This window comes from Sarcophilus harrisii, chromosome 2 (genome assembly GCF_902635505.1).
Source record: "Sarcophilus harrisii chromosome 2, mSarHar1.11, whole genome shotgun sequence".
NCBI classification, from domain to species: Eukaryota; Metazoa; Chordata; class Mammalia; order Dasyuromorphia; family Dasyuridae; genus Sarcophilus; species Sarcophilus harrisii.
The window spans coordinates 410,504,683-410,520,836 of NC_045427.1; the positions used below are offsets into that span (position 1 = coordinate 410,504,683).

Here is a 16,154-nt window from a genome sequence, read left to right on the forward strand (position 1 = left end):
ATATGAAAAGATGCTCCAAGTCATTATTAATCAGAGAAATGCAAATTAAGACAACTCTGAGATACCACTACACACCTATCAGACTGGTTAGAATGACAGGGAAAGAAAATTCTGAATGTTGGAGGGGATGTGGAAAAACAGGAACACTAATACATTGTTGGTGCAATTGTGAATACATCCAACCATTCTGGAGAGCAATTTGGAACTATGCTCAAAAAGTTATCAAACTGTGCATACCCTTTGATCCAGCAGTGTTACTACTGGGCTTATATCCCAAAGAAATCATAAAGAAGGCAAAGGGATCTGTATGTGCACGAATGTTTGTGGCAGCCTGTTGGAATCTTTACAAAGTGTTAAGCCATTAGAGTTGATAGAGACAATAATTATCTAATTTAACATGGTTCAATATGATTGATTTGATTTTAGAAGGAGATATTTTGGGCCAGAACTTAAAACAAGGTACTAAGTACAACTGATAGAAAACAATGCTTGTGTTCACACCTTTAGAGAGCTCATAAATATCTAAGTACTCAATGGAGTTCACATGTTTGGGAGATTTCAGGGCTTAGTATGGCTTAGTATGAGATATCCGAATTCACACCTCCCTTAGGGCCAGAGAGCACTTTGGGAGATAACCCAGAATCCCTCTCTCTCCAGAAGGAGGAGTTAACCTTTGGGAGATCATATGTATACAGGAAGTTCTTAGAGCTAGAGAGTTTTTACTTGGGAACATTCCCAGGGATTGGAGAGTCAGAGAGGAAGAAAGCCTACAAGCCCTATCTTTGAGGCAAGAAAGATTCATTGTATCTTCTATCTTGGTGCTGGCTGGAGTTGGAAGGACAAAACTTTAGATTTGGAGACATTTGGGTGGAGCTCTTGGAACCAAGCAGTGAGATAGGCCTGAGCTAACTGGGCTATATTGAAGGACACAATAAAATATCTGAACTCTTTTATCACCTGGCTGTGTTTTGGAAAAAGAAACACCAACATTTTGGCGGCCGAACAGGGACTGACAGGCCCTTCAGTGGATTTCAGTGGAAAAGCTCCGATCCTGATTTCAATGGAAAAGCTCCAATCCTGATTTCAGTGGAAAAGCCTCTGATCCTGATTTCAGTGAAAAAGCCTGTGACCCTGATCGAGTGGAAAAGTCTCCTCAACTCAGAAATTAGAGTGAGTACAACAAAGAAATTTTGTTAATAGAGTTAAAGTGGAATTTCAGCTAAGATGGGACAGGTGTTTAGAAAACAGCCTTCTGTTTCTGTACAAGGAAAATGTTTAGAGAGCATTGTCAAAGTTATGGAAAGCCAAGGTTTGATTATAATTATGGAGCAGATCACTGAACTTTTACAAACTGTTAAAAACATATGTCCTTGTTTCTCTCTGGAGAAAGAATTGGATCTAGATGAACAGAACTTAGTAGGAGAGGATCTTTGTCAATTCTGTAATAAAAATGGCCCTAACTCAATTTCTAAAGACATATTTAATGCATATAATTTAATACAACTGGCTATAAGAAGTTATTTAAGTGTTAAAATGAAAAAGAAGCAAGTGCCAACTAAACTAGGTGATAAACAGGAAAATTCAGATAAGAATGGAGTTAAGTACAATTCTGAGTGTGATACTTCACAGCAAGAGGAATTAGATCATTCCTCATCTCATGACCTTCCCCCCTCATGGGTGGAGAAAGAAGAGGAAGAGAGAGAGGCAGAAACACAGTCAGCTTCTCCTGTGAAGCAGAATATGACAAGATTAAAAGAAGCATTAATTAAAGCAAAAAATAAAGGAGAAGATATATCTGATTTTATACATGCATATCCTGTGATTGAAAAGCTTGACCCTTCAGGTCAAAAAGAGAGAAAATATACTCCTTTTAATTTGGAAAAAATTAAAGATTTGAAAAAGGGTTGCACTCTTTATGGGGCTACATCATCTTACATGAAGATGTTGCTAGATAATTTGTCTTATGAAATCTTAACCCCGAATGATTGGAAATCCATAGTGAGAACATGCTTAGAACCGGGACAAAATTTGTTGTGGCTTTTGGAGTTTCATGAATTATGTAGGATTCAAGCCCAACGCAATAGGCAAACAGGAGCTATTGGACAAATCACTTTTAACCAACTAGCTGGTGAAGGTCAGTATGTAGAGAATTCAGAACAGATTTATTATCCCATAAAAGTGTGTGAGCAGATTTCTAAGACTGCAATAGTAGCCCTCTTTGTAGTGGCCAGAAACTGGAAACTGAATAGATGCCCATCAACTGGAGAATGGCTGAATAAATTGTGGTATGTGGATATTATGGAATATTATTGTTCGGTAAGAAATGACCAATAGGATGATTTCAGAAAGGCCTGGAGAGATTTACACGAACTGATCTTGAGTGAAACGAGCAGGGCCAGGAGATCCTTATATACTTCAACAACAATACTATATGATGATCAATTCTGATGGACTTGGCCATCTTCTGCAATGAGATGAACCAAATCAGTTCCAATGGAGCAGTAATGAACTGAACCAGCTACACCCAGCAAAAGAACTCTGGGAGATGACTAAGAACCATTACATTGAATTCCCAATCCCTATATTTTTACCTGCCTGCATTTTGGATTTCCTTCACAGGCTAATTGTACAATATTTCAGAGTCCGATTATTTTTGTACATCAAAATAATGGTTTGGTCTTGAATACTTATTGTGTATCTAATTTATACTTTAATATATTTAACATCTACTGGTCATCCTGACATCTAGGGGAGGGGGTGGGGGGAAAGGAAGGGAAAAATTGGAACAAAAGGTTTGGCAATTGTCAATGCTGTGAAATTACCCATACATATAACTTGTAAATAAAAAGCTATGGAAAAAAAGAAAAGAAAAATCAAGTTCCAGGACCAGAAGATCATTATATACTTCAACAACAATACTATATAATGATCAATTCTGATGGATGTGGCCCTCTTCAACAATGAGATGAACCAAATCAGTTCCAATGGAGTAGTAATGAATTGAACCAGCTATACCCAGAGAAAGAACTCTGGGAGATGACTATGAACCATTACATAGAATTCCCAATCCCTCTATTTTTGTCTGCCTGCATTTTTTATTTCCTTCACAGACTAATTGTACACTATTTTGTACAGCAAAATAACTATATGGACATGTATACATATATTGTATTTAACTTATACTTCAACATATTTAACATGTATTGGTCAACCTGCCATCTGAGGGAAGGGGTGAGGGGAAGGAGGGGAAAAGTTGGAACAAAAGGTTTTGCAATTGTTAATGCTGAAAAATTACCCATGCATATATCTTTTAAATAAAAAGCATAATAATAATAAAAAAGAAAAATTAAATGCCTAAAATATTCTCTTGAAAACTTAAAAGGTCTCAGTCTTGACATTTCCCATAAAACAACTTACAAGATTGGTCTGGAAAATTCTGGATTCTAGAATCTTAGATTCTGGAATCTAGAAACTGCTTGGGAACTTAAAATCCTCCCTCTACTCTCAGAAGCACTATTCTCCTAGAATGAATGGACATGTCTACTTCTGCTGGTGGTTTTGTGGGAAATCTTTCAGTGATCCCAATATTGTCATTTCTGGGGCTAGGAAAGTCTATTCTTAGGCATATCCGTCTTTGGACCTATCTAATTGCATGTTACTTTTGTAATGTGTTTCCAACACATCATGATGCATTTCTCCTGGGAGAAAGGAGAGGGGAAAGAGAAAAATCTACTTTCTCTTCTACCCCTTATCTTAGCACTCTGAAAGCAATGAAACAAAAGGAAAATAAGAAAAGAAGATTGAAATGATGTTGGGAGTGGTTTGTTGCTCTTTTATATATTGTTGGAAAGGGCTATCTCCTGTGACAATATTCTGTTCACCTGAGTCCCAGCTAGCCATTCTTCATGAAGGTACTGAACATCACTCATTGAAAACCAAGCAAGGTTTTCTTCTCTACAAGGTGCTAGTAAGCCTGCATATTTGCCTCAAGGGAAGAATAACACTCAAATGGATTAGCAATATTCTCCTTGTGTTTAATTCTATGATTACTGGTCCTTCTAGTGGATCACTTAGTTACTGGGTTTACTCTTTTTGTCATAATTTGAAAAGTAATTAAAATTTATATTTCTAACCACCTTACTTTAAAGAAGTATTCATTCAATAATGATTCTATTTTTTTTTAAGCTTTTGTTGTGTATTATAGATACCTTGGCACTCTGTTGAAGCCTATGGACCTCTTCACAGAATAATGCTACTCTAAATGCCTAAAATAAAATTCATAGGATTATAAAGGAAACCAATTACATTGAATTATAGTCATTGATACACATGTATATATATGTATATTTTATAAGAGAGAGAGAGAGAGAGAGAGAGACACACACACACACTGAGAGAGAGAGGGGGGAGGAGGGGAATTATTTGTGGATCCAGATTCATGATCCAGGTAAGAATCTAGGTTCTAAATGATTTCCTAATCATTAAGGGCAAAACTGATCAAAACATGTTTTTATTTTTAATGAGACACAATATATAACTTGTAGTAGTTTTTTGCACATGGCTCATAATACAAAGGCATCAGAGTGTAACAGTGAATAGAGCACTGGGTTTAGAATAAGGAAGATTCATCTTCCTGAGTTCAAATCTGGCTTCAGGCACTATGTGACCTTGGACACTTGACCCTGTTTGCCTTAGTTTCCTCATATGCTAAATGAGCAACAGAAGGAAATGGCAAACCACTTCAGTATCTATGCTAAGAAACTACCAAAAGGGGCAACAAGAATAGTATGCAAGTGAAACAACTGAACAACATATAATATATAGCCTGCAATAGTAAATGGAGAACTGTCCTTATAGTCAGGAGGACTGGTGTTCAAGTCTTAGTTCTGACACTATCTGGGATGTGTGACTGCTGGCAAATCTTGTAAGCCCTCAATATTAGATAATTCTTTACAACTGTAAATTGTAAAAAAAAAAAAAAAAAAAAAAAGTTGCCCACCTGTACAAGTAGAGGGAATGTGTTCATTGTGGAGATCCTTATACCATTCACAGACCCAGGTTCTATTCCCAATCAGGTGCTATTCATATTTTCTTTATAAATAAAAAAAGACTTTTACCCAGAATAAATGGAATATTGTGGCCAGGCTTGGATGTATACACCCAGCCATCTTTGTGTCATCTGTTTAGTCCTGTGAGTCAAATAACTGGTGTAGAAATACTAGCTTTGGAAAGAAGAGAATCATAAGGCTCAGTTATAGCTTATCTTGTCTGATGCATTATAGGAAATAGACTCCCTTTGTCTTCTGAGATAAAAATGAATTAAATCTCTTTGTTTCCTTAAAAAATACAGCCCTTGGGTTCCTGCCTTTAATTGTCTGAGTTTGATGAGCTGAGGGAACAAGGGGAGGGCAATTAGCTACAGAGACTCTCACACATTTAACAGCTTTTATAAAGGAAGAAAATTAGACAATTTATAGAAAATTAACTGAATGATATAAAATTTTCAATATCCAAAGTTCCTTACTCTCTTTCCCTTGGGGAATTTTGAAATAAAAGTGTCCAAATTAATAATTACAAATCAAATACAATCAAATAAACTCATTCAATGTGACTTAAGAAATAACAATTACATTATTTGTTATTGTGGCCTTTTTAAGAATAGATCTTAATTACTGATTAATAGCATGATCAACACCACTTTGTTGAATGAGAAGATGGCTTGGCTTAGATGGAAGAATCAAATTGCTTACCTCATTTTGGAAGCTGAAATTTGTTCTTTAAAATTTTTTTATTACTGTATCAGTAGAAATTTTAGTTTGTAATTTGCACAGATAGGAAATGAATCAGTAAGAATTTGTTAACGTACTGAACTAATGCATTAGTCTCTCAACACACTTAGAAACATGCCTTGTATGTACTAGGCATTTAACAAGAGTGAAATGGGATTAAATGACTCCTCTTGCTTCTTTCTATATGCTCTCCCACTTCAATCTTTCTTATCAATGTCTGAATAATCTTAATTGTGCATAGAAATGGGCACAGTTCTTTGTTTTAAAATTTTGTCCTTTGAGGGAAGTATCAAATCATTAAGCATTTAAGGGACCAGCATTGTCTTTTACCTCTTTGCCTTTCTGACAATATCTCATTCTCTTCTCTGATAGTGAATGTTGCAGTCATTTACCTTGTTTCCTGAATAAATTGTACCTGAATAAATTATATTTTTTCCATTTCTTATAATATTGCCATTTCTCTATTTTTTTCTATTGAATTCCTATCCTTCCTTCAAAGTCTGCCTCACATAACTCCTTCCCTAAGTAATAAAAGAATCTAAGAATTTTAGCGTTCAAAGAGAACTTAGTCCAATCCATTTATTTTACAGAGGAAGGAAACTGAGGCTCAGAGAAAGGAAAGGATTTATTCAAGATACATTATATGAAATGGACTGAGTATACACACTGAGCTACTGAGTGACTGAATTGAAACTAGAACTCCAGTGACCTGACACAGTCCAGGATTTTTCTAATACTTTCACTGTTTGAAACATTAGACATTAAACTGACCAATGTACACAGCTTCAATCTCAAAAGCAGCCCTCTGAGTCTCATTTAATAATTTGTTTGATGGAAGTGAAATCCTGATCTTCTGATAGATCTTAGTGCTCTTTTGACCCATTCCTTCCATTGTATGAAAGGGAGGTTTTCTGAGTATGAATTGCCCACTGGTCACATTAAACCAATAATTACACAAAAATAAATTTATCAGTTATTTTCCCAAGCTCTTAATTCATGCTCCCTAGCAATCCATCTTTGTAAATAAAGCTGTTTCTAGAAGAAAGAAAGCACCAGGTAATAGAAAACAATCTCTTTGTTGTTTTGTTTTATTTTCTTTTTTTACTAGAGTGAAATAAGGATGACGATAATCCAATAATAATAACATGATCTATAATTATACATTTTAAAACATACAAAGCATTTTCAATGACTCATTGAGGTTGGTGGAAAATAATATTCCTTTATCATAGAGATGGATTGACTTATCTAAGGTCACATAGCTAGTAGAGTCAGAGTCAGAGTTCATTCTCAGCTCTATCAGACTCAAATCTAGTTTTATCATCCTTATGTTGCATTACATGAACAGTCTGATCAATGGCAGGTAACACTATCCATTATCCATCAAGCCCCAACCTAGAAAACAGTATAGCATAGCTCATTTGGATAAATGCTATAAGCATGGCTTTTGGACAAAGATTCTGGGAAAGAGCCAACCTTTGTTTCCTTTTTATGCATCTTTTTTTTCCATCCCTAAGACTGTTCTCCTTCCCTACCCTATTCTGTGGCCTTTTCAGTCAGTTATCAAATAGTGTTTAATATGGGTGGTTTTAAATACCAAGCATCTTCATACTCTCCCATTTTTTCATCAAAAAATAGCTTTCATGAAATATATATTAGTAATTAACAACATTGTTTGATTGTAAATCACCTTATCTCCTCACTCTTCTCTATTGTGAATTTTCTACTCTTCCCTATCAATTCAACTTCTGTGATATCTCTTACATTTGTCCCTACTTATGTAGCCATTTTAAACAGCATTTCTTTCATTGTAATAGCAACTTAATTAGGATACATGTCTCTCATCTCTCTTCTTCAATTTACTTCACATATAACTATGAAATTAATCTAAGTTACAGGTTTGTCATTATCATGCTCAAAATGACTCCCTATTGTCTTTAGGATAAAATACCTTTTTTACCTGAAACTTAAAGTCCTTCACAATTTGATCCTAAATTACCTTTATTGTCATATTGTACATTGCTCTTATTAATACTTTCTACATCCCAGCCTAAGAACATGAGTTCTTTTCTCATCTCCCTACTTATACCTAGGCAGCTAGATGGCACAGAGAATGGTACTCTGAGCCTAGAGGTCAAATCTAGCCTCAGAAACTTAATAGATGTGTAAATATAGTTGTCACTGAACCTCTGTTTACCTCACTTTACTCAACTGTAAAATGGGGATTGTAACAATACCTATCTCCCAAAGTTATTGTAAAGATCAACTGAGATAATATTTGTAAAGCACTTAACAGTGATGGGCAGGTAGTAGGTACTATATAAATGACTTTCATTTCCTTTTGACCTTCATACATTCTTCCTTCTAATGCCCCCCCAACCTCCCAAAGAATTAGCTAATATGATGATGTGGATTCATGACAGAAGCATGTGGTCTCAAAGAGAAGATAAACCAACCTCTCCCCAGGAAGAATTCTAGATTCCTTCCAATCCCCCCACACACTCTTACTACTTAGATAGGAAAGATCATAGATATACAACAAACATCCCTTCTCCTCCTATTCCTGCCATTAACCAGTTAATGTCTTCCCTCTAAAGGTTTACATTATCTTTCCTCTCTTCCAGACTCAAAGAGTAAAAACTTGGGCATAATCATTCTACTGGTTAACAGAATATAAATTCAGGACCTTGGCAACATGGTGGGAAAAGACCAAGGGGATGGGTGGTGATGCCTTGGAAAGCATCATGGGCTTCCAATTAGGAGCCTGAGTTCCAGTTCTTCATTTACATTATTTAACCTCATTGAGCCTCAGTTTCTTCATCTGTAAAGTGGTAATAGAAACATTTGCAATACCCATCTCACCCAAAGGCCATTCTCTTTGGCAAAAGGTAGGTTTTTTTAGGATAAGAGGTTACAGACAAAATGAAGAGATACAAGAGATACCAGGAATGGTAAATATAAAACAGAGATAGGTGAGCATATAATTAGAAAGGAAAGGGGGATTAACAATTAACAGTGGAAAAGGCAGATTCCCTAGTGAAACTCACAATTAACCAGGAAAAAGTGAATATACCATGATGTGGGAGTATACCCTTAACTGAAAGACTAAATCCATGGAAGAGTTTAGCACCCGGAAAGAGTTAGTTAGCTATAAGGAGAAAGACACCATGAGGCAAAGTGGGGGATGAGAAGAAACACACCATGACATACAGAGGAGGAGTATGGAGAAAGACACCACAAGGCAAAATGCCTTGTAGTAGTGACCCAAAAGAAAGTCAGCAAAGGTGGCATGAACCATGGACAGATTTATAGAAGAAATTTAATTTCAGGGGTTTTACATAACTTGGATTTCTCTCTGAACATTGTAAAGTAGGGGCTACCCATTACCACCATGGAAGGATGGGACTATAAGGTTAAACTGATCCCTATCAGTTTATCCATGATTGCCTCAGGGAGTAATTTTATTGGTATAGTTGAGATTCTGGAGGGGGGACCCCCAAAATTCCCTAGACCTGTGTCCTGATGTGTCTCAAAAGAATATGCAATCTTGAATCCATCTCCTAGTCAAGGGACAGAGTTTTATTGAAAGTAATGGCACACCATTACAAAGCAGACTGAATTTTAAGGGAATCCAGTAAAGAAACAGAACCAAGGAGAGTCTACCATAGATATGTGAATCCTGTAGCTCAAGGATAAAGCTAGGGAATGATCTCCAGATGAATTGAAGGTGGTGTCCTACATTTGATTATCACTAACCAGATCATCAGTCAGCAATGGAGAAATAGTCTATTCAGAATCAGACAGATTAGGCATAGGAGTTTCCTGAGGTAGACCCCAAAACTAGAAGATTTAGGATTATTGACTAATTGCTCCAAGGTCAGGGAACCTCAAAGTCATATTACATAAGTATTTCAGGCTCTCTCTGTCAACCTCACCTAATAAACCAAGACCTCATCACTAGTATTGTCCTTCTTTTTATAATATAAGCTCATTGCAAGCTCCTGTCTTTTGTATAAGTATTCCTAGTGCATAACACATAGTAGGTGCTTAACAAATGCTATCTCAATCAATAAAGAACAAAATGTTGCATAGGTCAGCTGGCAACATCCAAGCCTCCCAATTTTTTATTCCTTACTCTGCCTCTTAGCGTAGTCTCCCTCCCCATTTCTACCCACCCCTAAAAGCGCAGTGCATACAAAAGTACCAATTAATTAGGGCAAGTGATTTCAACAAGTCTGCTTTATGGAGAGAATATAATTAGATTGCTATGATTACAAAGAAAAACCCAGCTCAGAGTCTCAGAAGAATTTTAGTCTTTCCCACAGAGAAAACAGCAGATTTCTTTGCCTCCTAAATATAATTCCAGAGCCGTCTCCCACAAGGTAATGGGATTGCCTTGTTTATGTCGGATGTGAGATTGCTTGAAGGAGGTGATCGATGAACAAAGTCCCTTCACAACAGCAAGGTTAGACCTGGTTCTCACAGAGAAGAAATAAAATGCAGGGACAGAAATGCCCTTTGCATTTTAAAAGGATGAGAGAAAGCAGTTTTTGTTAGGCTGTATTTATCTGGGACCACCACTTCAATTTACTGGAGGGCAATGAGTCTTGGGAGCTACTTTTTCAATGGAAATCAACAAACAATCAGAAATGTTTACTCCAGTCATTAAAAATGCTCCCATTTCACATTCCTGCCCTTCATGCTCTCTGAGTTCAAGACAAACTGGTCCATTTGATGTAGCCTAAACTCCATATTCCATCTCCTGTCTCAGTGCTTTCAAGCTTGAAGTACAATCCTTTTTCATTTACATTTCTCAGAATCCTTATATTCCTGCAAAGTTCCATTCAAGTACCACTTCCTCCAGGTAGCCTTCCTTGATACTTTCAGTGTTCTCTCTCTTTTCGTGTATGTATGTATGTGTGTGTGTGTGTGTCTGTGTGTCTGTCTGTCTGTCTGTCTCTTTCTCTCCGCCACCCTGCACATTTCTCTATCTCTGTCTGTTTCTTTCTCTTTTCAATGGCTCTGCTGTTTCTATTCCATTTATATGCATGAATGTTGTATCTCTTTATCAGATGCACATTTCTTGAAAGCAGGGGCCATTTCCTGTTTTGCCTCAGCATTTTCAGAGATTAGATTAATTTCTTGTGCATGGTAGTCACTTAATTAATGTTAACTAAATTGATTTGAAATACTTAGCTATACTCCAGTCACCACTTTAACCACTAGCTTTGGATCATATTAGAAAGTGTTTGTGTGTATTTGGGGTCACAAGCTCACTATGTATTTGCTTGAGGCAAGTCCCATAAATACTCTGGGGATCATTTTCCTCAAATGGCCAAAAGACATTATAATAACAGTGATGGGGGAAAGATTCCTTTCTAGATTCCCACCCCTCCTATTGAATATAATTACCCTTTAACTCACAAATCCTGGTCCCTTTGAATTCGGACCTGTCCCAACCCCACCTGGGTCTGAGCCAACTTTGGGGCTACACCCAAAAGCCCCTAGAGCTAAATCTCCCATTATAAAAGGGAGATGCTGGGACCCCCTCTTTGCAAAGATCCGAAACATGCTAGCCATGTGAGGATTGTCTGTCCACTGGACCTTCTGTCCAGTGCCCTCCTTATTTTTGCCTTCACCTATCTCCTTACTTCCAAACTCAATAATAAACCTCTTTTATCAATCTAGCTCTCAGGCCAATAAATTCCTTTATTGGGGACTTACCCTGCTACTAGACCTCATTTGCCACCAAATCTAAGGGCGTTGCAGGGGAACTCTGTTCGACTCCCTGTACCCCAAACCTGCCACTAGACCTCAACTAAATTCTAATTTCATTTAGGTACCCCAAATCTAAACCTCAACAATAGGATTATGGATTTAAATCCTAGAAGGGATGTTAGAGTTCAACTAATTCAACCTCCTCATTTTTCAGATGAAGAAACTGAGGTTTAGAAAGAATAAGTTAATTGCTCAAGTAAGTAATGGGTTAGGTTTTGTACCCAGGTCAAAGTTCCTTCTAGCTATAAAATAATTGAAAAAATTATAGAAAGTTAGCTAATGAGACACAGATTTCCAGGTTAGAATGAGAAAATCTAGTCCAACACTCTTCATTTATTTTATTTTGCATTTATAACTTGAATATAAGAATGTATCAATAAAAGCAAAAATAATATATAAATTAAAATAACAAAACAAAAAAATGCCACATAATTATATTAGATAAAGGCCTTAGATAAAATTGGCACTTATACCAAAACTTTTATAGAAATACAAGAATAAGAAAGTTCTTTCTTAAAATGATATTTAGATGGACTTGAGAGTTCATCAGTGTGGGTACTTCTTCCAACCACTCTAGCTTTAAAGGAAAAGAAATGGTGTCTCAGAGATTTGAAGTGGTTGGTACCTAGGAGGCAAGCAACAGATCTAGACCTTGAACCCAAGTTTTCTTTCTCCTTCATCATGTTGCTTCTATTGATTTAAATAAACATATGAATCCTGCCTGTGGAAATGGGTGTCTCCAATACTTTCCAGAAGTTTAATTTGATTTAACAACTGTTTTCTCCTTCTTGAATTATTTAGAATTATTGGGAATGATTGGATTTGGGGCAGTGGTATTGAGTTTAAATTATATGGTTCTGCTGTTTATGCTGTTCATATTCCCCAGGTAATGTGAACTGCACTCAATTAGGGGTCTCATATATTTGCATAGTTTCAGTCATAATTTCTATATGCGTGACTACCAAATTATTATTCCCTTGTTATTCTCATCATTATTCTTATAGCTTTCCTGAGCAAGAATCTCCCATTCCCAACAATTTTTGAGCACTTCTATTTTAGGGCTCCCCTAACACCAAAAATTTATCTTCTGAAACTGAAAAGGTCATCTTCTCTTCTAAAGAGATTGTTTACTTTGCTGATATCCCTAAATTTGTGAATGTTCCTTATAGATAACTTCCTAGTCACCCACATTCAAACCTTCAGAGTCATCCTGATTGTTCCTTTATTTCTGCCCTCTGAATCCCAAACAGGGAAGCAAAATGTTGATTGACTCTTCAATAGATTTTATGTTCCTTGAAGCCAGGAATTTATTTATTTTTAATCATTGTATTCCTAGAATAATTCCCACCATGCAATAAGTATGCAATAAATGTTTGTTGAACTACATACACTCTCAGACTTGGTGGATATGTTGTTTAGTTTTGCTAAATAATTTTTCTTTTCTTTTTTTTTTTCAACAATTTCTTTGTTATAAGACATGATTTCTTGGGTGGGGAGATGATATAATGGGAAATGGAAATGACAGAAAAATAGAAGTAAATACAATTATTTTAAAAAATGAAAAAGTTGTTGTTATCACACTTGGGTCTGCAAGTATGAGAAAAAGAACAGCCATTAATCAGAGACAAGTATGTTGCCTTCCTAGGGCAATGGATCAATGATCATTTTATTAAGCACTTATTATATACCAGTCATTGTCCTAAATTCTGGTGTTTCAAAGAAAAGTAAAACTTTGGCCCCTACTCTTAAACAGAGTACCTGGGAAGAGAAGATCCTAATAAATGTACATAAAAAATAAATGCAATGCAAATTGACAGTGACCTAGAGGGAAAACACTGGCTATAAGTGAGGGGTAAGAATGACATTTCATAAAAAATGATACTTAGTCTTGGTCTTAAAATAAGTCTTTCTTTTCTGAACTAAAAACACATTATTTCCTAAAATCAGTTTATCTCAATACATATAAACTGATATAACAAGGGTCATCTTCAAATTTGGGATTTTTGGGGGTGTGAGGAGGCAATCACAATTATACAAATATAGTTTGAACCCCAAGCCAATGTCTTCTTTGCCCAAGGACCAAACAGAAGCAAAAAGCAAATAGAAAAGAATTTAATTAGTCCAATGGAAAAGTAAATATTTAAGAGAAAATCATTTAGGGGGAAAATAGCTGTGATGGGGCAGGACAAGAGTGGCACAGAGGGCAATTTGTTGGAGATGACAAGAGAGGGATAATAAGATACATAACTCTGAGTCTGTAATGGATCTTTGAAGTTATCTATCCCTTTCATTTTATAGATGGGAAAACTGAGGCCCAGAAAGGTTAAATGGCTTTCCCTAGAATTCATAAAAACTAGAGAGCAAATGTCAGAGGTAGTATTCAAACTCAGATCTTGTGATCTGATTCAATGTCTGGCTGCTGTGAGAAACTAATTTGAACTAAGATCAATTAATTGTAATTATAGATATTTTAAAACCACATTTTCTAGAGATAATAATATAACATGAAGAATGCTTTCTCATAATTTGTAACAGCTGCAATATTAGGGGCCCTAAGTGACCCAGAGGACTAAGTAATAAGTCTTGTCAGGAACATTTGACTTCAAATCTGTCCTCAAAATTTTACGATTACAATGATTACTACTATAATTTATAAATCACCTTACAAATATTATTTCATTTAATCCTCACAAAAGCTTTGGGATGCATTTCCATTTTATGAATGAATATACTGAGGTAGAGAGGCAAGTTAGTAAGCATCTGAGGTCAGACATGAATTTAAGCTATGATGAGTCCAGGTCCGACACTTTTTTGATTGTGCTGCCAGCTTCATTACTAGGTGATCTTGAAGAAGTGCATTTTGGAGTGAGGATGATGATGATGATGATGATGATGATGATGATTTGTTGTGTGAGACAAATGAGGTAATAGTTATAAAGCATAACACAAACCTTAAGCACTATATAAACACTGTCATCTTCATTGTTTGAAATCGATGTTCAGTCTTTTATTCATGGGATCAGAAGATCATATATTTAGAACTGGAAGATAGTACCCTCATTTTCAATATGGAGAAAATGAGGTCCTGACAGATAGAATGACAAATGAGTTCACATAATTGGTAAATAGAAGAGTGTTCTTCAATATTCAAAACAAGTTCTCACTCCAAACCCAGTTCTCTTTTTAATGTATTTTAATAGTTTAATGGCAGTGCTTTTTTTTTTTCTTATTTGCAACATCATTTGATCTCACTAGTTGGACATACCTATTCAGTAATAGTGATGGAAAACTATTTCCTCTTATGAAATTCTTGACCATGCCTTCACTAAATCCACAGAGGAACTAAATAATGTTCTGGAAGGTCCTCTTTGAATCTTTTGTTTTTGTTGATATAACAGCAGAACATCTTAGCTCTGTTATCACTGACCCACCTCCTTCACAGCTACCTATGTTCTTGATTTCATATCTCTTCTCTTGTATATGTCAGTTATTGTATATGGTACTCCTATACCACAAGATATCCTCTTTACAAACTATTTCAATAATTGAAGTGGATGTGATATCATCAGAGTGGGAATTGCCACCACCGCAACCCTTCTTGTTTCAGAAGGTAGAAGTATTTTCCAAATTTATCATATTGTGACCAACATAGCAGCAAACCTCTTCATATTCACCTGTATTAGTCTCAATTGCCAAGAATCCATTGCTGTTCCTATAGTCCAAAGATGTTTTTTTCTAGTGTTGAATACCTAATTTCCTTCTTGACTTAGCTTAAGTGTCACCTTCTTCAAAAGTCATTTTCGTGTATTCTATTAATTCCCCCCAATCCCTCCTTCCCCCAATCTGCTAGGATCTTCCCACAATACCTCCTTGAAGGCTAGGACTATTTTACTTTTTTTGTGTATGCTACATGTCTAGTACATAGTAAAGTGCTTAAAATATTTATTGACTGAATGATACAACTTTCCAGATTGTATTCTGTTGGTAACACCCCTGAGAACCCATAGTAATCTGAGGAAGAATTAGCAGAAGACTTCTGTAGAGGATTTACAGCATAATCAGGTTAACATGCCCACTTGGCTAGATAGAAAAGTAATGCCCCATTATAATAGTCTTAGCAATATGTCATCAAGTGAATCAAGCTATTCCAAAGCAGTTTAAGGATTTTTTTTAAAATATGAGGCTGATACAGTACAGGAAAGGAAAGTGTGAAGAAAAAAATGAATATTCTCTGTAATCTCTTGTAGGCGAAAGTACAAAATCATGCCCAAGGAGATGAAGCTTTTTTGAGCTCCCTTCCCATCACTGCTCACCTGCCTACCCTTCTGACCTGATTCTCTATTCAAGTAGTTTTGCAGGCAAACATATTCCACAGACTGGTCCTATGGACAAGGATTAGGTATATGAAGGAAATTTTGTCAACATTCAGCCTGGAAGGCAAAGGTTTCTTACTACATTCTCTATACTAATACTTCCAGGTACATCTGGCCTGCCACGACCCATGTGTCTTCCATCTGCTACATAGGTGTACTCTTGGAACCACTGATCTTGCAGTCTACCCTCTTACTGTGTTATCAACCCTACTTG

The 16,154-nt window shown here is 36.1% G+C and overlaps 1 pseudogene; it reads left to right on the plus strand.

Annotated features, from left to right (window-relative positions):
- LOC100913646 overlaps window positions 1-16,154 on the plus strand; it is a 47,351-nt pseudogene that overhangs the window by 24,817 nt on the left and 6,380 nt on the right.